Consider the following 22,452-nt stretch of genomic DNA (forward strand, 5'->3'; position numbering starts at 1 on the left):
CTATCTAGAAGTTAGAGGAGATTAAAGCTAGACAGAGATCTAGGGATAGGAACATAAAAGAGGGTGATAGAAACACAACATATTTTCAAGCTGTGGCCAATCAAAGAAATAGGAAAAACACATTTCTGGGTTAGAAGGCCCTGATGGTTGGATAGATGATAACAAAGGCATGCTTGAGCATGTTGTTAACTTTTACAAAAAAATCGTTTGGTAAAGAAGAGAATAGTGGTGTTAATTTGGGACAAGATTTTTGGGAAGTGGATAAAAAAGTGACTGCTTAGAAAATGAGCTGTTAGAGGCTCCTTTTACTGAAAATGAAGTTAGAGAGGCTGTCTTTAGCTCTTATGCTGAAGGAGCCCTAGGCCCTGATGGTTTCCCTTTTCTTTTTTATCAAGTCTTTTGGGATTTGATCAAGGAGGATCTTATGAATCTAATAAGAGTGTTTGAACAAGGGGATTTGAATCTTGATAGGTTGAATTATGCCATGATATGTTTGGTAAAGAAGGGAATTGTGGTGTTAATTTGGGACAAGATTTTTGGCAAGTGGATGAAAAAGTGACTGTCTTAGAAAATGAGCTGTTAGAGGCTCCTTTTACTGAAAATGAAGTTAGAGAGGCTGTCTTTAGCTCTTATGCTGAAGGCGCTCTAGGCCCTGATGGTTTCTCTTTTCTTTTTTATCAAGTCTTTTGGGATCTGATCAAGGAGGATCTTATGAATCTAATAAGAGTGTTTGAACAAGGGGATTTGAATCTTGATAGGTTGAATTATGCCATGATAACGTTGATCCCTAAAGAACTTGAGGCAAAGGTGCTAAAGAAATTCAGACCGATTAGCCTAATAAACTGTAGTTTCAAAAAATTTATGAGTTGTTGAATAATAGAATGGTGAAAGTGGCTGATAGGCTAATGAATTCCAACCAAACAGCCTTCATTAAAAGGCAGGTTTATTTTAGAGAGTGTTGTGGTTGCCCATGAAATTATTCATGAGGTCCATAAACAAAAACAGGAAGGTGTCGTGTTGAAATTAGATTATGAAAAGACATATGATAGAGTCAGTTGGTCTTTCCTTGAGGAGATGCTTGAAACTAGGGTTTTTGGTGGAAGATGGAGAGGCTGGTTACAACAGGTTGTTAGAGGAGGTTCTATCTGTATTCATATTAATGATGAGAATAGTACCTTTGTCAAAAACCTAGAAAGGGTCTGAGGCAAGGTGATCATTTATCCCCTCTGTTGTTCAATTTAGTAGCAGACGTTTTCTCTAGAATGATTATGAAAGCAGCTAGGCATGGCCTTATTACTGGGTTGTTACCACAAGTGATAGAGGGTGGTATCATCAGCTTGCAATATGTTGATGATACACTGCTTTTCTTAGAAAATAATCTGGAAAAAAGCTAGCAATTTGAAATGGCTTCTGGTTTGCTTTGAGCAAATGTCAGGCATGAAAATTAATTATAATAAGAGTGATTTGTTGATGGTGGGTTTGGAGGAAGATCAGGCTAATGAGTTTGTTAGGCTTTTCTGTTCCAAGAAAGGTGAATTTCCTATTAAGTACCTGGGGGTTCCCCTTCATTATAATAAGCTGACAAGGAAAGACCTGTGGTGGACAAAGTTATCAAAAGGATAGCAGGTTGGAGGGATAGGCTTCTGTCTTATGCTGGTAGGCTTGTTTTACTCAAAGCTTGTTTGGCTAGTATTCTAATTTATTTGTTGTCCATTATAAAATTCCCTAAGTGGGCTATCAAAATTATGAACTATCAGATGGGGCATTTCCTGTGGAACAATACTGAAGACAGACATAAATACCACTTAGCCAGCTGGCAGTTAATAGCTCAAAAGAAGGAAGAAGAAGGGTTAGGTATCCCGAATTTGAGGAGCCTAAACTTAGCTCTGTTAGCTTCTTGGATCTTTAGATATCATCTTCATAAGAACGCTATTTGGGTTAAAATTATAGACTTTAGTATAATACCAATGATCCTAACATCTTTTGCTACCTAGATCAGGGATCATCTCCTTTTTGGGAAGGGGTCCTCTGGGCAGCTCAAGCAGCCCATAAGGTTTTGGGAAGACCAGTGGGTAGGAAATACAAGTTTGGCCATCATGTTCTGGCCGTTGTATGTCATTAATGAACATCATGGTAAGTCTATAAGCCAGGTTTGGGATGGGCATGAGCTTATGCTCACTTTTAGAAGAAATGTATCCGAGGCACTTATGAGCATGTGGTGGGACCTCTGTGGTTTAATAGAGGGAACCATCCTCAACGATGATGAGGATCAGATAATGTGGAGCTATACCTCCCATGGCACGTACACAGTCCAATCTCTTTATGCTGTGATCAACTGTAGAGGTGTGTTTCCAATTTATACTCATGCCATATGGAAGCTTGTGATCCCACCTAGAGTACAGTTCTTCCTGTGGTTGCTCTCTTATAACAGAACTCTTACGAGGGACAATTTACAAAAAAGAAGGGATGCTTTGGATCTCACTTGCCTTTTTTTTGCAGTGAACCTAAATCCATTCCGCATTTATTTTTTGAATGTTGTGTAGCTGTGAATGTTTGGAAGTTGGTTGCTGAGGTGATAGGTGCGAACATCGGTTCTAACTATGAATCTGTAGCTAAGCTGTGGGTTGCGAATAAGAAACATTTGGTTACTAATGTGTTTTCATCTGCTGTTTTGTGGTCCTTACGGAAGTTAAGAAATGAAATTTGCTTTCAGGGAGTGGTTTGGCTAGGTACAAGGATGGTGCTGATCAGGATCACAAAGATGCTAAGAGGCTGGCTTTCGATGTTCAAGCAAGAGGTCGGAGTGTTGCTGGAAAGCAGAATCGTCAAGATGGAAGAATTGTCAAGGCGCCCGGCACAGATCGAGTGGAAGGAGGAGATGGCAACGGGGCCCCGATACCCGATACCCGACGGGTATTTGATCCATTAGGGGACGGGATGGGATCATATCTTTACCCGCGGGTATTTAAATGGGTAAGAATCCATCCCCGACGGGTATAGCGGGTACGGGAACGTTCCCTGTTTACCCATCCCCGTTACCCGTTGGGGAACCCGACTATTTGAGCTGTCATGCGAGTATTAGGCCCAAAGAAGCTCAACATAGGTATTTTGGCCCAAATCTGAACAATTATATATATAGTTTGTGTGTTCTAGGAACTCTAGTTCAGTTTTTCCTCACCATCTCCGCCAGCAGCACAAGCACGCCTGCCTCACGAGCGCTCATGCCCCTCGCTTCTTTAGTTCGGTCTCTCTACCACCTTTGCTCGTCCTCCTCGCAACCTCGCTCCTTCTCCTCGGCATCTCCTAGACTCCGACACTTATACCCGGGCGAAGAAGAAACGTCTCCGATTGTAAAGCTGCGACCACAAGTGTCCTTGTTTATTGGGTATGCAGTACCCGTCGGGTATCTGTTACCCGACCGATACCCGACGGGTACGGGGATGGGCAAAAATCTATACCCGAGACAGTTAACGGAGACAGGGACGGGATGAATTCTCCGTAGCGGGGAAGAGAACGTTCCGGTGATACCCGACGGGTACATCCCCGTTGCCATCCGATTCTATCGGAGTCTTGGTTGGGCTAGACTGTGTGCTTCTGTGTGCTGCGCTTATGCGCCTAAACTTGTCTGAACTCGAACCATTATTTGCTTTTTGAAATATAAAAGCAGGGAAGACCTTTTGTCAAAAAAAAAAAAAGTAGTTTCAATCTCACCTGTAGGGCTGTGACCGTCTGACTGATGAGCGCTCCGCCTCCTCGGCCCCGCTCGCGGGAGAGACCCGAACTGACCACAGCCAAGGAGAGGAGGAGGCGGAAGCAAGCGACCGCGCGCTCGGTCCCGTCCTCCTGCCACTGGACGGACAGTGCTATGCAACAAACTTTGGTGACCAAGGAAGCTTACTGATACTTGTTACGAAGTACTTACCACATGCATAATGGTAACTACCAAGAAGTAAGGGTGCATTAACTAATTCCTACCTAGTTGTTAGCCACATTGCTGATGCCCTGTACAGTGTATAAAAAGGGTATATTTGTGCGGATTTCGTAACATAATTTTTTATATAAAAACTTGACCACCTTTTAAAATAGTTAGGGTCAGCTACACTACATTGCACAGTAAGCCATCTTTGAAAAAGGATTTACTGCATCTAGCATAACCAAATACACTATAAGTTTATATAAAATAAAATAATATTAACATTTTTGCCTCTAAAGAGGTAAATTATAAAAATATAATAATACTTATTTAATTAATATTATAAATAGGGTCCTCCTATTGAGAGCCCAATAGCTAAACGGGAGCCTCTGCCCACCCCTGCGGTCATAAAACGGTCGTAAAATGTGGGGTGGCAGGAGCACCACGCCACCACCCACCACTTCCAGCGCGCCATGTGACCTCTTGAATAAGATTGTATCTTAACGCAGAAACTGGTACGCATAAACATAAATACATTAGGACCTCTCCATGAGATGGACATCTCACCGGACACAACCTAGAACCCTGCATGTATGCAACCAAATCCGATTTTTTCCTTTTTTTTACGATAATTCTTCAACGAAACATCAATTCAAAAACGGTTTTCACCGTTGGACTCCTGACATTTTTATATACGATTCAAGATCCATTTTGAATATTTTTAAATGTTTAAAATTGATAAATTTGTGCTTTAAAATATAGAGTTTTATGCTTCCAACGAAGCAAAGAATCATGTGACCATGAGCATAAAACATGGAGACGATCTCTTCTTCTTTAAAATTTTAAATTTGAATCATGACATGATGCGAAGGTTCTCATCATTGAATGTCATACACCCGGGTATAAATATTGCATTGAAACCAACAACGACCTGCCACAACTGTGGAGTGGGGATTATTATAACAAACACTGTAACGGTCCCAATCCACACGTTGCTTCCTACAGGGGATGTTTAATTAATAGATGAACAATTCATAAAACCCACAAAAAAAACTTGTCCCAGGGGGGTTATTATAACGAACACGGTAACCGTCCCAACCCAAACATTGCTTCTCACTAGGGGATGCTAGCCCTGTTTGCCTGGCTGGAAAAACGGCTGATGCTGATGCTGATACTGATTCGTTGTGAGAGAGAAAATACTGTTATTTTGCTGAAAAGATATGGCTGATAAGTTTAAACGAACATGCCTAAAACATCGATGGAACAATGCACATAAACCTAAAAAAAACTTACCCACTAGGGAGGATTATTATAATGAACATCGTGGTGTCCCCAACCCACACCATCCTTCCCCCACATAGAACTAAAAAAACCACCCCTCCAGGGGGAATTATTATTCGAAAATCGTGACGACCCCCCAGCCGCATCATACTTCCCACTCGTTGATATATAATTAACAGATGAACCATGCAGCCACCACAAACCCTCACAGAGACGGAGGACGGTGGGCTGACTTCAGCTCCTTCCGCCCGCCTCCGACCTGACGGGGAGGGCGGCGGACGTACCGCAGACAGCCCCGCCGCACTCGGCCACCATCTTAGCCCCAACATCGAGGCCTGCCGGACTCTCGTACCCGCACCCGAGATCCCAGCTTCAGCGCAGACCAGGGTAGCCGATTCCCTGCTCGCCGCTCCGGAGCACCATCTGCCACTTCCCACGACTATACGACGCTGACTGATCTGTCCAGGGAGAAGGAAGAAATGAAGGGCGAGCTCGAAAAGGTCCTGGGCGAGCTGAACCCCTATCGATCCGAAGCCGAGAGCGGGTCAAGAGGGAGATCAACCACAGCCACAGCCCAAGCCGCAAGGGGGCTACGACTCGGACTCTTCTTCTAGCTGCTTATTTGGCCACGTTGTCGACCGTCTGGGGCTAGGCCCCTACAGTAATAATTTATTAAACATTGAAAAAGTTGCAGAAAAGTACAAAGATACAGAAAGAACAGAGGTAAATAACAGGGAGAGAGATAGATTTAAGAAAAAAAAAGACAAAGAAGATCAGCTTCAAAAGGCTGACTATTTCAGATTTTGTATCCGTGAAGAAAACTGTTCTTCTTCATTCTGTACCGAAGAAGCTTAAGCTCTTTAAAGAAGACACGCCTGCACTCTGGCAAGTTCATTCCGACTCCTTTGAAGACGATGTCATTTCTTGCTGTCCAAATAGCCTAGCATAAAAGAATTATGGCTGACAAAAGACTTAGGACTTACGACTAAAAGAATATATAATAATGCTGGGAAGCGGGTGTCCGTCCGCCCAGACGCTATGTTGGTGGCTCGCGTCGCCAGCCCTATAACCTCCCGCTCCTTTGTTTCTCAAATTTGCTCATCCACTCATTCCAATCCACTTGTTTCTATCGCTCTTATCCGCTCGCCTGCTGCCTCCGAGCGCAGCACCCTGCTCATCCACTCATTCATATCCAATCCGTTCGCTTCCTTGCCCCTCTTTTCTCTCTTCCTAATCTGCTCCCTTGTGCGCATCCAACACAGAGCAGTGAACACTGATGGTCTGCGGTGTGCCGGTGAGCCGCAGCACGGTGGCGCAGGGGCAAGAAAGCCCCAGCGGCATGTGGTCTACGCAAAGGCGAGCTCGCGTCGATGCGGAGGCAGGTGAGCCCTGGCGGCAATCGCTCGTGCACGACGAAGCGAGGTCAGCGTGCCACGTGGGTGATGGTGTGGGGGCAGGAGAGCTCCACGGCACGCACTCCGCTCGTTCCTATCGCTCATATCCGCTCGCCTGCTGCCTCCGAGCGCAACGCTCTACTCATCCACTCATTCCTATCCAATTTGTTCGCTTCCTTGCCCCTCTTTTCTCTCTGCCCAATCTGCTCCCTTGTGCGCATCCAACATAGAGCAGCGAGCACCGATGGTCTGCGTCGTGCCGGTGAGCCGCAGCATGGTGGTGCAGAGGCAAGAAAGCCCCAGCGACATGCGGTCTGCGCAGAGGCGAGCTCGCGTCGACGTGGAGGCAGGCGAGCCCCGGCGGCAGTCGCTCATGCATGACAAAGCGAGGCCAGCGAGCCGCCGGGCGATGGCGTGGAGGCAGGAGAGCTCCGTAGCACGTGGTTCGAGCAGAGGCGAGCTCGCAGCGGCGTGGAGGCAGGCGAGCCCCAACGGCAGCCGCTCGTGTGCGTCGATGCTAGGCCAGTGAGCCACTTTCGAGGTGCAGCGCTCGGCCGCTGGGCCTGCCGGCACGACGCGCTCGGCTGCAGGCCCTGCCAGGCCTAGCGTGCTGCTGCCCTCTCCCAGTCATGCAGCCGCTGCCTCTCAGCCGCGTCGCGAGGCCGATGCCTCCCATCGCGTCGCGTGGCCGATGTCTCCCTTCCACGTCGTGCAACCGCCGTCGCTGGGCCGCCGCCGCCTCTAGCGAACTCCACACGCCACGAGTCTCCATTCTCCCGAGCAGCAAGTAGATGTTGCACTGCGCTGAAAGCACATATGTTGCAACTGAATGCTTCAATTGTTTCAAATATTTTAGAGGTACGTTACAAGTGCTTCATACGGATGTTGCAAAAGTATATCGAGATATTGCACATGTTGAAAGAGTATGTTCCAAATTTTTCATATGTTTTTAGTCTTATGTTGCAGCAAGTGTTTCCATGTTGCAAGCTGCAAGTGTTTCATGTGGATGTTGCATATGTTGCAGTGGCTATACACGTATGTTGCAAGTGTATTACTCCAAATGTTTCAGATGTTTCAGCGTATGTTGCATGTGTTTTATCTGGGTGTTGTATATGTTTCACGCATATGTTTGGAAATGTTTCATCCGGATGTTGCATAGATTTTTCACACATATGTTGGAAGTGTTTCAACTGGATGTTGCATATGTTCTGCAATGGCTACACACGTGTTTCCCTAGTGTTTCATACGTATGTTGCAAGTGTTTTAATTGATTCAGACGGATGTTGCAAGTGTTTCATACGTGTGTTACAGTGAGACCCATCTGTAGCAGTCACCTACTGCAACTGCTAGGCCCGTCTATATGCGTGTGGGTGTGGAGGGGTCGCCACTGTGCGGGTGCGGGACACGAAGCAGCGCGGGACATGAAGCGTGCATGGGCCACGGTGCGTGGCTCGAGACACGTTGCGGCCACGGGACACTGGAGTGGCACGGGCTTCCACAGTGAAGCGGGCACAGCAGGTGTCCCGTCCGGACGCTAGCCCCCGTCCGGACGTCCTGGGCGCTAGACATACTTAATAATATAATTTAGCATAAAGGAAGAAGCGAATGATACATATCTATCACTCATTTTGAGAGGAGTGTCGGGCCATATTTGTGTATTAAGCCCAGCACAATAATATGTATATATATCAAGACAAGCAATAAAGTGATACTAGAGTTTTCCCCAAACTCCACGTGTTCCATCAAATCGGTCTTCATTTGTTGTTTAACAGATATCTTTATTGTTGGACGGTGCCATCAAACCAGGGTGACATAATACAGCATGCAACGTGGGACCTTGGAGGTTGAAGTTTAACCTGAATTATTTTTTTGAAAGTAAAAGTTTAGCCTGAAATCTCTGAAGAGACCTACAGATCCAAAGGTTGTTCAGTGCATCTTCAAATTAAGGTTCGTCCTTTTCTTATTTCACAGCGAAGGCAACACGAAGTAGCTACTACCAGCAGGAAGTTCTGCAAAGCCCAGCATCCTATCATCCTATGCTCGATCGAACCAGGTACGTAGAAACTAAACTAACAATGGTTGACATAGCGAATGATGTAGACCGTCATTGTAAGCATCTTGATGTCGTCCTTGGTCAGCTCTAAGAGGCAGATATCGTCGAGTTTGAGGCGGTTGTCGCGGACAAAGCCACGCCAGCCTTTACTGAACATCTGCGCATGCATCTTCACCTTCCATGCCGAGCTCTTCCCGTTCCTCACGAGCGTCACGGTGTGCTCCCCGTATGGAAGGTGCTTGCTGGCATATTGTTTGCCAAAGTACTGTTCCATGATATACATATATATACAATGTTAGTATGTTAATAAGTATTGTAGTAACTGAAATTGACACCGGAGAAATAAAGGGTTTTTGAGCTGCTTACTAAGACGCAGCCGGTGGCAGCAACATTGGACTTGTTCATCACTACCACGTAAATGGGAACTTGAGACTTGATGCTGCCAAGCTACGTCTTCCACTTTCTTCCTCTGCTCATCACCCAAATGAGCATGGGATGCCAGAATGTAGAGACCTGCTTTAGAAGGTCCACCAGAATCGCCTGACTCATCATCAGTCAAATGACAATTACAAGGTGAAGGCGCCTGATCGGCGTGTTCCTCCTTAACACGCGCTACCGGTGTCACCTTCGCCTTTGCTCTGCTGCCTTCACCTGAGTGCACAATCTTAGGCTCGTTTGCCTTTGCCCTCGTTGTTCTGCCTCTGCTGGAGCTTGTTCCTCCTCCTGATCCTGGACTAGGACTGTTTCCATGTTCATGTAATGCACCAACCTTTGACTGACGAATCAGATGAACCATCATAGTGAACCTTATGCCAGCAGTCTTCGATGGCTGAAAGATGCAGATGTCGCCTTCCTGCAAATGGTTGTCTTGCACGAAGTTTGACCAAGGCCCACTGAACACGTGGGAAACTCTGTCTTTCCTGACCTGAAGCTTGGTATGCCACTTCTTGTTCTTGCCTGGCCGCTGAAGCGTCACCACTTGACTTGTGTGTGGGAAGTGCGTGGCTGCATAGCGGTGAGGAATTACCTGATTCCAGATGGGAATGGGATGGATCAGCAAATAAATATGACTGCAATACGCAGGACTAAATTAGAAAAGCTCGTACATAAAGTTAGAACAGCTCGGTTAGTTCTGACCAACAAAAGAGAAGACCAGTTTTTAATTGACAAAAGAGAAGAATTCAGTGTTCCTAGGCTTCTTTGTGTTCTGCTTTTCAAACTGGTAATCCTAGTATTGTACCATATGTTGCTTTCTTAAAAGCAGAGTTTATTCTCTTTAAAAAAATTGACAAAAGAGAAGAGCGCAGCTTACGAGACTAGAGTATCGTTTGACATTGCTTGGTTTCATGACAGCCACAAATACAGTAGTTTCAGGCAGGATTTCCTTGATAAGTCCATCTACTTCCTCCTCTTGTTCTTCAGATAGAATAGTCATACATGATAAGACATAATCAGGTGCCGCATTTGTCTTAGGATCAACATCAAAACCTGAAGAGCATTCATATTCAGCAGTGCCCTCAGAATCTGGTCCTGTTACATAACTAATAATTACTAAAAGCCGCTAGGAAAAAACAAACAAACAAATAAAAGACCTTTTAGATAAATCAAACCAAAGCTCATTGCACACAGGCATATTTAACAAAAATAAATTATCTTCATGCAGGTATAAGGCAGCCAACAATTATTATAACATAATAACCTGATTCCTCAGACGAAGAGGCTGATGTTCTGGTAATCCTTGCAGCTTTTCTACGTTGACTTGGACAATCCCTCTGACAGCTAGAGACTCTTTTCCGAACTCTTGATGATTTGTCGGCACGGTCATGGGACCTATCTGAAACATCAACACAATCTGTGTCTCGTTCTTGGATGTTACTAGAACTGATTCTGATCCCATCGCAGGGAAAGACTTTCTCACATCCATCAGGATCGATTATCAGAACCTTAAAACGGGCCTTCTCAATGTGCTGGAACAGCAACGAGTCATTCTCCTCTATGCGATGGGCATCGACAAATGCTTTCCATCCACACTGGGGGAGCATCTTGTTCATGTACTTGGTACCCTTGACAACATAAACACTACCGTCAGGGGATTCTATGTCGATGCTCTCCGAGATCTCTCCTCCAAATTGGTTCATGAACCTGGCAGGCATTGTCTGCACCAAGAACAGTGAAACAAATATAATGCATATATCTTTATACAGAGCAATCCAAGCATCAGAGAGCAAGCGTTGTCTAATTATGTTTTCTGTTGCATTGTTTTGCAATTCACTGATGAAAAGTAGGTTTGAAATTCAGGAATGTTATTGATTTCACTTTCTCAATTAATCACGATGTATGGTTCTAGAATCTTTCAGTTCTGTGTAGCACACAGATTCAGTGAAATTTATGGAAAGGGTAGGCAACTATATACTACTACGAAGATTGAAATCTATCTCCAAATGAAACATGGTAGATAATGAAAATGTATCAGGGCAAAGATATTAAACTTATAGGAAGACTCACCATGCTGTGCCTATAACTAGCAGACATGAGCATGAGGAAAGACGTCATCTTTCCACGCAAATGATCCATGTACCTTTCGCAACAAGCACAAGATTTCTTCACCTGGGAGCCTTGTCCAGCCATGTTCACTGCAATTTGCAGGATATGTAAGATAGAAATTAGAGTCAACAAATGAACAAATATTCAGTATAACTTGGCGACACCACATTCAAGTTAGAATAGGAGAGAAGATTGCCCTTAACTTAGGACAGATGCTTTACGACACAACAAGGGCGGAGCCGAGAAAGAAAAATAAAAGATGACAAAATGAATGTTCAGCATAAACTTATATTGCAGTTTAGCACTACTACTATGTATATGAGATTTTTTCGGTAATGCTATCTCGCACTCGAGTGTTTCTCTCCCTCTCAAGACTCGATTTGTTTTCTTCTGCAAATCCGAGGCGGGGGAGGCAGGCCAGCCTTAGGAGCTCGGGGGAGGCAGGCCGGCTAGGCGGTGGGGACGGCGGGAGGGCGGCCTTCAGGTCCTGGTGGCAGTGGAGGCGGGGGCACTCATGACCGGAGCTCGCCACGGAAGGAGGAGGGGGAGAGAAAGAAGGAGGCCGCCGCGGCCACGCTGGGGTTTAGTCGGAGCTCCGATAAAACCCTAGTGCGGCAACGGCGGGGGCGAGGAGGAAGATGAATGGTGAACAATTGAATCGAGTGTTCTGCCCTCCCCCCCCAAACACTAGAATGTACTTTTCACTGAAGAACGGATAGGAATCCTGCAGAAGATGTCATGATTTGCTTTCCTGGCAACTAGCAGTCCCAAGATACAACACAAGAGATGAGCACCGAATTTTAACATTTGTTATATATCCCCACAACCTGAGGAAATGAAATGTCAAATGAATGGTGCAGAGCAATACCTAAGTATCAACCAAGCTTTGCAAACATTCCTCACACTGGCCAGGATCGCAGCTTCATAGCTGCATTTCTATCTATTCTGTGGAGACAAAAGATAGACAGGAGGCCAGAAGTCGAAAGCGTTTGATGAACTCCCACGCGTGCGTTCTATGTGTGGCCGACTGGTGAGAGTTCGGTGATCAGTTGTATTGTAATGGAGCGGCCAAGTGCTTGATCATGTCAAATCAAAAGCTAAAAAATGAATCGAACAAAGATCTAACCAAGCACCGGCCAAGATCAAACAAAACACGCATGACGGTGTGAGCTGAGGAGAAACTGACCGTCACTTGCTGCTTCCACGTTGTCGTCCGGCCACTACCGAAATCCGTCTGGGCGTCGACGATCTGGCCGTGCCATATGGAGCGAAAGATGAACGCTCGTCACTGGAAGACAACAAGTGCCATGCGAGCCTCCAGGATGACCACGAATCAGATCTGGGCCGCCGCTCTTGTTGCAGATTCGGACGCGCCAGCAGGCCTCAACAAACGCGACCTGGGTAAGAAGCACGATAGTAGGATCTGTGGGGCAGTGGCCAAGACGGCAGCCGGGAGTTGTGCTGCCGATGAAGGGATTTCCCTTTTTTTTTCCTCCCGTAGCGTCCCTTGATTGGCGTGGCCTTTCTTTTCTTTTCTTCCTATTTTTCCTCTCCTTCCACTTCCGTAATGGCCGTCATTATTTCCTTTACTTCCTAATTCTTAGTGATTCCGTTACTTCCTTTGACTCCCAGATTGGCGCTTGCCTTCCATTCACGTGTGGGAATAATTTTTTCCCGTGTGATTTTTCTGCCAGCATTTTTTTTTCACGCGGTTTTTTTTCTTTACGTGGGAGAGGTCGCGGAAAATTTCCTTTATACACCCGGGTTGTCATGAATCGCAGGGTGATTTTGGTGCTGCCGGGTAACGTTTACAATCCGTATTATGTTTTAATTGTAGATAGATAGAAGAGATAAGGGGGAACTGAAGACCGGAAATTACTTACGGTAGTTAATATGGGAGGCCGCAATGCAAGGGAAAATTAATATGGGAGGCCATGTAAGGAGAGAAAGATATTGGGAAAAGAAAAATGTGTACGAGAAAGAAAAAAAGAAAAGTATGTTGGAAAGTGAGAATGTCATATTTTAGAATAAAATTTGAATTCTATAAGATCAAGTAATTTAGGATGGATGAAGTATATTTATATCTTAGATCTTGCACACACTCTAGGAGTTAAGGCGTCGCATAATTAAATCGGAGCCATCAATTTTTTTGAAAGAGAAATATTTATATTTAAGAGCCGTTATAAAATGATCTTAGGTGCGTTATGTGTTGGATTTAACTAGGAGAATGCCCCGCGCGTTGCTATGGGGATCCAGATAATTTAAAAAGAAATTAGACTATTTATATTTATAGTTATATGAATGAAACTATATTAAATTAATTTTGGTGAATGATTTGACACATTGACGTGGACAGCTAAATGCATGTTAGTGGATAAAGAGATAACTATCATAATTACATGTGCTCGTTGGCTATAATTCCAAGTTCTAGTGGATTGTTGATGTGGATAGCTTGCATGTTGAGAGAAATCTCTATTGGGATTTAGTTTGTTGATGTGGATAGCTTGCATATTGAGAGAAAATCTCTAGTGGAGTTTAGCTTTATAAGAGTGTAATATAAGATGTGGGCCTGACCTATATATTATTCAATTAAATCATATAAATTCTAAGACAATATTAAATGCTAGATGCAATAAAATGATAGATTGAATGTAGTTTATGGCTAAACTTATAACGGCCATGGTTATGGCTGTGGTTACTCGTAACTTCTATGATTATGGCTCCAGTTAATAGTAACTCCTATGGTTATGACTATAGTTACTGATAACTCCCATGTTCATAGCAGCGGTTACTAGTAATTGATGAGCGTTTCATGACATTTAGATTCATCTTCTACACTTCACTTTCCACCTTCCGCGTTATAAGAATGAGTGTTTGCCTTCAGTCGCGATATACGACACCCTCTCTTCTTTGTTGAGCTACTCCTGAATTTTTCCTATTCTGATTCTCTGCGCGCACGGAGAATTAGAAGAGCAGGCCTTCGGAACCACGCCTGCGTCTGTGACACCTGCTGGGGTGTGCTGGGCGATCAGGTTTTTGGGAGCGTCTAACACGACTGCTCGTTGCCGATTTGATCAACGACTCCGTTTTCTTCCTGGTGGATGTTCGAGGGACACTGCATTGCGAACATTATCCTGCATCGACTGTAGTCTGCGATGTCGAGCACACTATATATGTCGACTAGTGCGTATGGAGCCACCGGTGCCTTGATCATGTGTCCCTCCGCTGGGTATATTTATAATCTTATTGTTTCTATATTCAGTAAGATTTTTGTGCTATTAAACATGATCAATATGTTCATCATAGTTGCCACTGGTAGTTCACACGTGCACATGTTTATTGTCATGAATTTATTAATATATTTTTGGATCAAATTAAACATGATAAATGCCTAAGTTTCTAAAATTACGTGCATACGATATGTTGGAATAGTGGTTGTACTGAGAAGGTCTAAAGCCCAAACATGTACATGACCCTTATAACAAACATGAAAAATATAAGAACACACACATATATCTAATTTAACAGCCCCCTCCCTCTCAAACTCAGGGGGTCGCAAAGACTGAGTTTGGACAAAAAGAAATAGCTTTCGTGAAGAAATCTGCCAACTAAAGCACTGAGGGCACAAAGACACAAAGCGAAGCTCAATAACATCATCTCGTACATGTGCCCGAGTATAAGAGGCATCAACACCAATATGAGTAGTAGGCTCATGTTTGACTGGGTCACGTGCAATGCTAAGAGCACCAGTGCTGTCAGACAAAAGAGGTGTTGGCAGAAACACAAATACCAAGATCCTCAAGTAACCATCGTAGCCAAGTAACCTCTATAGTAGCAAGAGCCATAGCTCGCAACTCAACCTGTGCACTAGAATGAGAAATAGTTGTTTGCTTCTTAGTCTTCCAAGCAATAAGAGAATCACCAAGAAACATACAGTAGACAGAAAGAGAGCGACGATCGGAGGAGTCACTAGCCTAAGTAGCATCAGAATATGCTTGGAGCTAGAAAGAGTTGGAACATGGAAAGAACATACGATGAGAAATGGTCCCACCAAAATAACCCAAGACACGAATGAGATGACTATAGTGGAGTTGAGTGGGAGCAGAGACAAACTAACTCATAATGTGCACAACATATGAAATGTTAGGACGAGTCACACCCAAATAGAGAAGACTCCCAACAATATGATGATACCGAGTGGGATCAGTAAGAGGTTCACCATCAGTGGGGTGAAGATGAAGATTAAGCTCCATGGACGTCTCGATGGTGTGGTGATCAGTGAGAGAGGAATGATCAAAGAAGGTTCTGAATGTACTTTTCTTGGGACAGATAAAGACCATCCACTATACCAAAACTGATAATCACTGCCGGACTATCACTGCCGGTTGCTTTGGACCCAGCAGTGATATAGTATCACTGTCAGTTCATGGTTTCATCCGACGTTGATAAGTGAACTATCACTGCTGGTTCATGGCTTCAACAGGTAGTGATAGGCACACAACCTATCACTACTGCTAGTTCGTGGCTTGAACCTTTAGTAATAGGCTTCTTTGCACACAAAAAAATCATAACATTGTTATATTAGATTGGATGAAGATAAACTTTATATTAACATTGTAGAATTTAAAGAGATATATATACAACTTTGTAATTGATAACTTTTATTTCGAGATGGTTTTTTTTTTTGTGAAGAGAAGGGGGACTTATATTAAATCTTGACATAGTATCCCTAATTTACACATGAAAAAATCTGAAATAAAAAAATACATAATGTTCTATCCAGATTCTTCCATCGCCGAGATGGTTTACAAGTCCAAATATTGTAACAAACGACCTACAAATCCAAATATAACAATATATGGACAGCTTCGCACCATTCAGCTATGTTGTCGAAATTTGATTGCTGAATTTGCTGAGCTACATTGAACTGCTCCCAGCCCGAAACAAGCTTCCACACTTCTTGAACGTATGGGCCGCAGTGGAGGACAAGTGAGGTCCTGTCTCCATTGGTCCACTGCACATAGCACAATTAACTTGGTGTGGCCACAATAGAAAATATGATTCTAGGGTTATATAGCACATGAATTAGTGTGTTATAAAATTTTGGATTTTTCTTTCGTCCACCGCTGAAATTACCTAAAATTTCAGGGTTCAAAATCCAAAATTCCAGGGTTCAAAATTTCACGAATTTCGGTTGCAGCAGTTAAACCTATTAGCAGTTAAACCAGAAATCTCGGAAGATACCTACAGATCCAAATATATAACAATATTGTAAGGATGTTCAGTGCATCAACAAATTAAGGTTCGTCCTTTTCTTATTTCACAGTGAAAGATAGGATTAGGGAATACTCAATGCATTACTGTGAATGATCAGTGTTTACATATATAGGCATTGTGGGAGGCACGCCATATTACATTCCAACACTCCCCCGCAGTCTGAACTGGGAGCACCGCGAACATTGAGACTGGACCTAAACTCCGCGAACACGGACGTTGGCAAACCTTTGGTGAAGATGTCGACGTACTGGGACGAAGTGGGAACGTGCAGGACGTGGACTTCACCGAGGGCGACTTGTTCTCTAACGAAGTGCAGGTCGATCTCAATATGTTTGGTTCGCTGATGCTAAACCGGGTTGGTGGAGAGGTAAACGGCACTGACATTATCGTAGTAGACCACTGTAGCACAACGGAGTGGGCAGCGGAGCTCTATCAGAAGTTGGCGCAACCAGCAGGCTTCGGCGACTCCATTCGCGACTGCTCGATATTCCGCCTCTGCACTGGACCGAGACACTGTAGGCTGACGCTTGGATGACCAGGAGATGAGATTGTCCCCGAGAAACACCGCATAACCCGAGGTGGATTTGCATGTGTCAGGACAGCCGCCCAATCTGCATCGGTGTAGACAGTGAGATCAGCTGGAGAGGTCCGGTGGAAGTGTAGATCGAGATCCAATGTACCTTGAAGGTACCGGAGAATGCGCTTCAGAGCGCTCAAATGAGGTTTTCGAGGGTCATGCATGTACAGGCAGACCTGCTGAACAGCATACGCAATGTCTGGTCTGGTGAAGGTGAGGTACTGAAGAGCCTCGACAAGACTGCGATACTGACTTGGATCAGCGACTGAAACACCATCAGCAGAAAGTTTGGAGTGAGTGTCCACAGGAGTGCTGCTTGGCTTGTAGTGACTCATACCGGCATGGTCTAGAATGTCCAGCATGTACTGTCTCTAAGATAGAAATAAACTATCACCTCTGCGCTGAACACTGACACCCAGAAAATGGTGAAGAGGCCCCATGTCTGTCGTGGAGAATTCCTGGCGAAGTGCTGCGATAATCCGATGGAGGAGACTCGGAGACGACGCAGTGAGAACAATGTCATCAACATAGAGTAAAAGAAAAGCCATGTCAGCACCTTTGCAGTAGATGAACAGCGACGTGTCGGACTTGGCCTCAACAAACCCGAGTGAGGTAATGTGAGAGGCGAAGCGACTATGCCAGGCGCGAGGAGCTTACTTCAACCCATAGAGTGACTTGTTCAGGCGACAGACATAATTGGGCTTGGAAGAGTCGACAAACCCAGTCAGCTGTGAGCAGTAGACTGTCTCAGTCAAAGTGCCATGAAGAAATGCATTCTTCACATCAAGCTGGTGAATCGGCCAGGAGCGAGACAGTGCCAAAGTGAGTACCATCCGGATGGTTGCTGGCTTGACAACTGGACTGAAGGTCTCACCATAATCAATGCCCAGACGCTGTGTGAAACCATGAAGCACCCACCGGGCTTTGTAGCGGTCAAGAGAGCCATCGGACTTGAACTTGTGACGAAAAACCCACTTGCCGGTGACGAGGTTGACGCCAGGAGGGCGAGGCACCAAGGACTAGGTGTTGTTTGCCTGCAAGGCGTCGAACTCAGCCTGCATAGCAAGACGCCAGGCCAGATCCAAAAGAGCGGCACGGACGGACGAAGGTACTGGAGTGGTAGCCGCAACCGTCGTGTGGAGATTAAGGCGATCCATAGGTTGCCGAAAACCGTCCTTGCCACGGGTGCGCATGCTGTGCGCATTAGTGACAGGAACGATCGCCTCTAGAGTCGTCGTGGTGGTGCGGCCGGTGGTCCAGCCAGCGCCGCTGGCAACAACCTGGGATGCTAAGTCCGCAGGGGCAGCAGTACCAGCCGGACCGGTGGGACTGGCGCCACCTGAGGGGGCCGCGGTAGCACCTGACATCGTGTCAGGCACCGCACCGCCGGCAGGAGAGGCACCAGGGGTCCCAGGTGCGGCATCCATGCCGCCAGGGAGACAAGTACCTGCAGGCACAGCTCTTGGCCACATAGGCGAAGAGGAATCATCAGCATCATCCAAAAACGCAAGTGTGTTTGGGTCCTGGGGGGTGCTGGACATCTCGGAGAATGGAAACAAAGTCTCGTCGAATACAACGTGACGGGAGACAATGATCCGATTGGAATGAAGATCGAGATATCGGTATCCTTTGTGATCGAATGAGTACCCGAGGAAAACACACAAGGAGGAGCGAGGTGATAATTTATGTGGAGCTGTGGACGAGAGGTTGGGATAGCAGGCACAGCCGAAAACTCGAAGGTGAGTGTAGGAAGGCTGTGTGCCGTAAAGAGTGAAGAAAGGGGTGCGGCCGTCTAGGGTTTTGGTGGGGTGACGATTGAGAAGGTAGGTGGCAGTGTGGAGTGAGTCAGCCCAATAAACCGGAGGAAGGCTGGCCTAAAACAGAAGGGACCGCACGATGTTGTTCACGGTGCGAAGGGTGCGCTCGGCACGTCCGTTCTGTTGAGAGGTGTATGGGCACGACATTCGAAAGACGACTCCATGAGTGAGGAAAAACGTGCGGGCTGAGGAGTGGTCAAACTCACGGCCGTTGTCGCATTGAACTGCCTTGATGGTGGAGTCGAACTACGTGCGCACATATGAGAAAAAGTTAGAAAGGACACTGAAAGTATCGAACTTGAGACGTAATGGGAACGTCCAGGTGTAATGAGCGCAGTCATCAAGGATGACTAAATAGTATTTATAGCCCGACACACTAACAACCGGAGAAGTCCAAAGATCACAATGTATTAAATCGAAAGGATGTGCAGCGCGAGAGTGTGACACACTAAAAGGTAGGCGCACATGGCGACCTAGCTGACAGGCATGACAAACATGATCAATATGGCTTTTATTACATGAAATAGCATTGGAACTAATAAGCTTGGAAAGAGCCGCATGTCCGAGATGACCAAGGCGATGATGCCAGAGTGAGGTGGATGATGCGGTGGCAGCGAGGGCAGTGGGAGTGCTGGATGGTGCTGGGAAGAACGGGTAGAGGTCACCCGTGCTATTGCACCTGGCGATCACGCTCTGTGTCTGAAGGTCCTTCACAGAGAGGTCAAACGGGTCAAACTCAATGGAACAATTATTATCAGTGGTGAAACGACGTATGGAAATCAAATTCTTAATAATGTTTGGTGACACTAAAACATCAGAAAGAACAAGAGGACGTCGTGTGGTGGAGAATGAGTGTGACCCAATAGATGTAACGGGAAGCAAAGCTCTGTTACCAACAAAGATAGATGAAGGACTAGATGACGAAGGATGGTGAAAGGTAGAAAGAATACCAGCGTTGTTGACCATATGGGCACCGGCGCCGGAGTCAACGTACCACTTGGCTGATGAAGGGGGCGTCAGCGTCATGGTGTTGAAGTTGCTGACGAGGGCGGACGGATCCCAGGACGCGCCCTGCATGGGCGTCCACTGCTGCTGCTGCTATGGCGGCGATGGTCCTCCGTAGCCGAACCCGGGAGGAGGTCCGAGGGTGTATGGCTGCTGTATGTACTGCTGTTGCGGCTGAGGAACAGCAGTGAAGGCAGCTGACGGAGGTCGAAACGGTGTCCCCGGACCGCCCGGCGAACACGGCCAGAGCTGCACGGTGCCCGTCCATGGGTTGTAGAACGGTGCCGGGGAGCGAGAGCCGCCTCCAGTGTTGGAGACCTGCTGCTGCTGGTTGCGGCCACGGCCACCACGGCGACGGCCAGTGCGCTGTGAGCCGCCCTGGCCAGCGTGCCCGCCCTGGCCGCCTTGGCCCTGGCTGCCCTGGCTGGTGCCGGCGTAGCCGCCGTGGCCGTGGCCGGCATGGCCGTCCTGGCCCTGGCCTGCATAGGAGCGCCCAGCAGGAGGGCGCGGGGCAGTGACGAGCGCGGTGGTCGCAGAGGATGCCGGTGGGTTCGATGCCCCGGTGGCTTCGCTTGCAGCAACGTCGTCGATGTCGATCTCCTCGAGCAGGAGTGTGCGAGCCTCCTCGAAGGTGGGGAAGGGTTGCCGCATCTTGAGGTTGGAGACCATGGGCCGGAACTTGCCATTGAGCCCACGAAGGAGAGTGAGGACCAAGGTCCGATCCCCGATCGGATCGCCGAAGTCGCTGAGGGTTGCCGCCATCGTTTCAAGACGGCAGCAGAAGTCGGTGATGGAGGCCGACCCCTGTTTTACCGTGCGGAACTCCGCCGAGAGCAGTAGGGCGCGCGATTCGCGCTGGCCGAGGAACTCGTTCTCGAGGTAGGTCCACGCGCCGCGTGCGTTCAGCTTGCGGTTCATCGTCGACTGCTGGAGATCGGCGTGGATGGTGCAGTAGATCCAAGTGAGCACGGTGCAGTTCATCTGCACCCACGCCAGTCGATCGGCGTTGACAACGTCGGAGAGGACGTGGTCCGTTAGGGCATACTTGCCAGGCCGATCGCGACTTCGCTGTGGGCGGGCGGATCGCGCGACGCGGCAGATCGCGACTTCGTGAGTCAGCGACGTCGGGTAGCGCGGGGGATCGGGCCGGCGAGCGAGACGTGCTCTGCGACGGTGCGCGATGGGAGGGGCCGGCGAGCGGGACAGGCTCTGTGACGGCGCAATCGATCGGCCGGCGAACGTGGGTTCAGCGGCGGCACGATTAGGGTTTGCGGAAGTAAGAAAGGAACCGTCTCATGATACCATGAAAGAGTAGGATTAGGGAATACTCAATGCATTACTGTGAATGATCAGCGTTTACATATATAGGCATTGTGGGAGGCACGCCATATTACATTCCAACACACAGCAAAGGCAACACGAAGTATTGCAGCATGAAGTTCTGGAAAGCAGCATTCTATTATTATCCTAATGCCACGATCGAACCAGCTGGTAGAAACTAACAATGTTAGACATGGCGAATGATATAGACCGTCATTGTAAGCATCTTGATGTCGTCCTTGGTCAGGTGGAAGAGGCAGATATCGTCGAGTTTGAGGCAGTTGTCGCGGACAAAGCCACGCCAGCCTTGAATGAGCTTGTGCGCATGCAACTTCACCTTCCATGCCGCGCTCTTCCCGTTCCTCACGAGCGTCACGGTGTGCTCCCCGTGTGGAAGGTACTTGCCGAAGTATTGTTTCATTCATGCATACATACATACGTCATACATACAATTTGTTAATAAATAGCCACAGGAAAAAAAAAGGGGGGGGGGGGGGGGGGGGGGTTCTTGAGCTGCTTACTAAGACGTACGCAGGTGCCGGTGACAGCAACACTGGTCTTGTTCATCACTGCCACGTAAATGGGAACTTGAGACTGAATGCTGCCAACTATATCTTCAACTTTGTTCCTCTGCTCATCAGTCAAATGAGCATGGGCTGACAGAATGTAAAGACCTGCTTCAGAAGGTCCATCAGAATCGCCTGACTCATCATCAGTCCAATGACCTTTTGAATTAGAAGGTCCCTGATGTGCCGGTTCCTCCTTAACACGCGCTATCGGCGTCACCTCCGCCTTTGCATTGCCATCACTCGAGTGCACAATCTTAAGATCATTTGCCTTTGACCTCATTGTTCTGCCTCTATTGGAGCTTGTTCCTCCTGCTGGACTAGGACTGTTTCCATTTTTTTCATCATGTAATAATGTACCAACCTTTGACTGATGAATCAGATGAACCATCAGAGTGAACCTTACGCCAGCAGTCTTCAATGGCTGAAAGATGCAGTGTCACCTTCCTGCACATGGTTGTCTTGCACAAAGTGTGACCAAGGCCCCATCAACATGTGGCAACTTCTACCTTTTCTGACGTTAAGCCTGGGATGCCAGTTCTTGCTCCTGCCTGGCCGCTGAAGCGTCACGACTTGATTTTTGTGTGGGAAGTGCGCGGCTGCATAAGCACGAGGAATTACCTAATTCCAGATGGGAATGGAATGGATCAGTAAACATGACTCGAATATAGACTACAATAGGTTCATACAGCTGAGAGTGAGAGC

General features: G+C 46.7%; 2 pseudogenes; both read right to left on the reverse strand.

Annotated features, from left to right (window-relative positions):
• Positions 1 to 8,380: 8,380 nt before the first annotated feature.
• On the reverse strand, positions 8,381 to 12,615 carry LOC136538617 (B3 domain-containing protein Os03g0620400-like; annotated as a pseudogene).
• Positions 12,616 to 21,368: 8,753 nt separating this feature from the next.
• Positions 21,369 to 22,242, reverse strand: LOC136540923 (B3 domain-containing protein Os03g0620400-like; annotated as a pseudogene).
• Between the last annotated feature and the right edge of the window lie 210 nt (positions 22,243 to 22,452).

The sequence above is a fragment of the Miscanthus floridulus genome, chromosome 2 (genome assembly GCF_019320115.1).
Source record: "Miscanthus floridulus cultivar M001 chromosome 2, ASM1932011v1, whole genome shotgun sequence".
NCBI lineage: Eukaryota > Viridiplantae > Streptophyta > Magnoliopsida > Poales > Poaceae > Miscanthus > Miscanthus floridulus.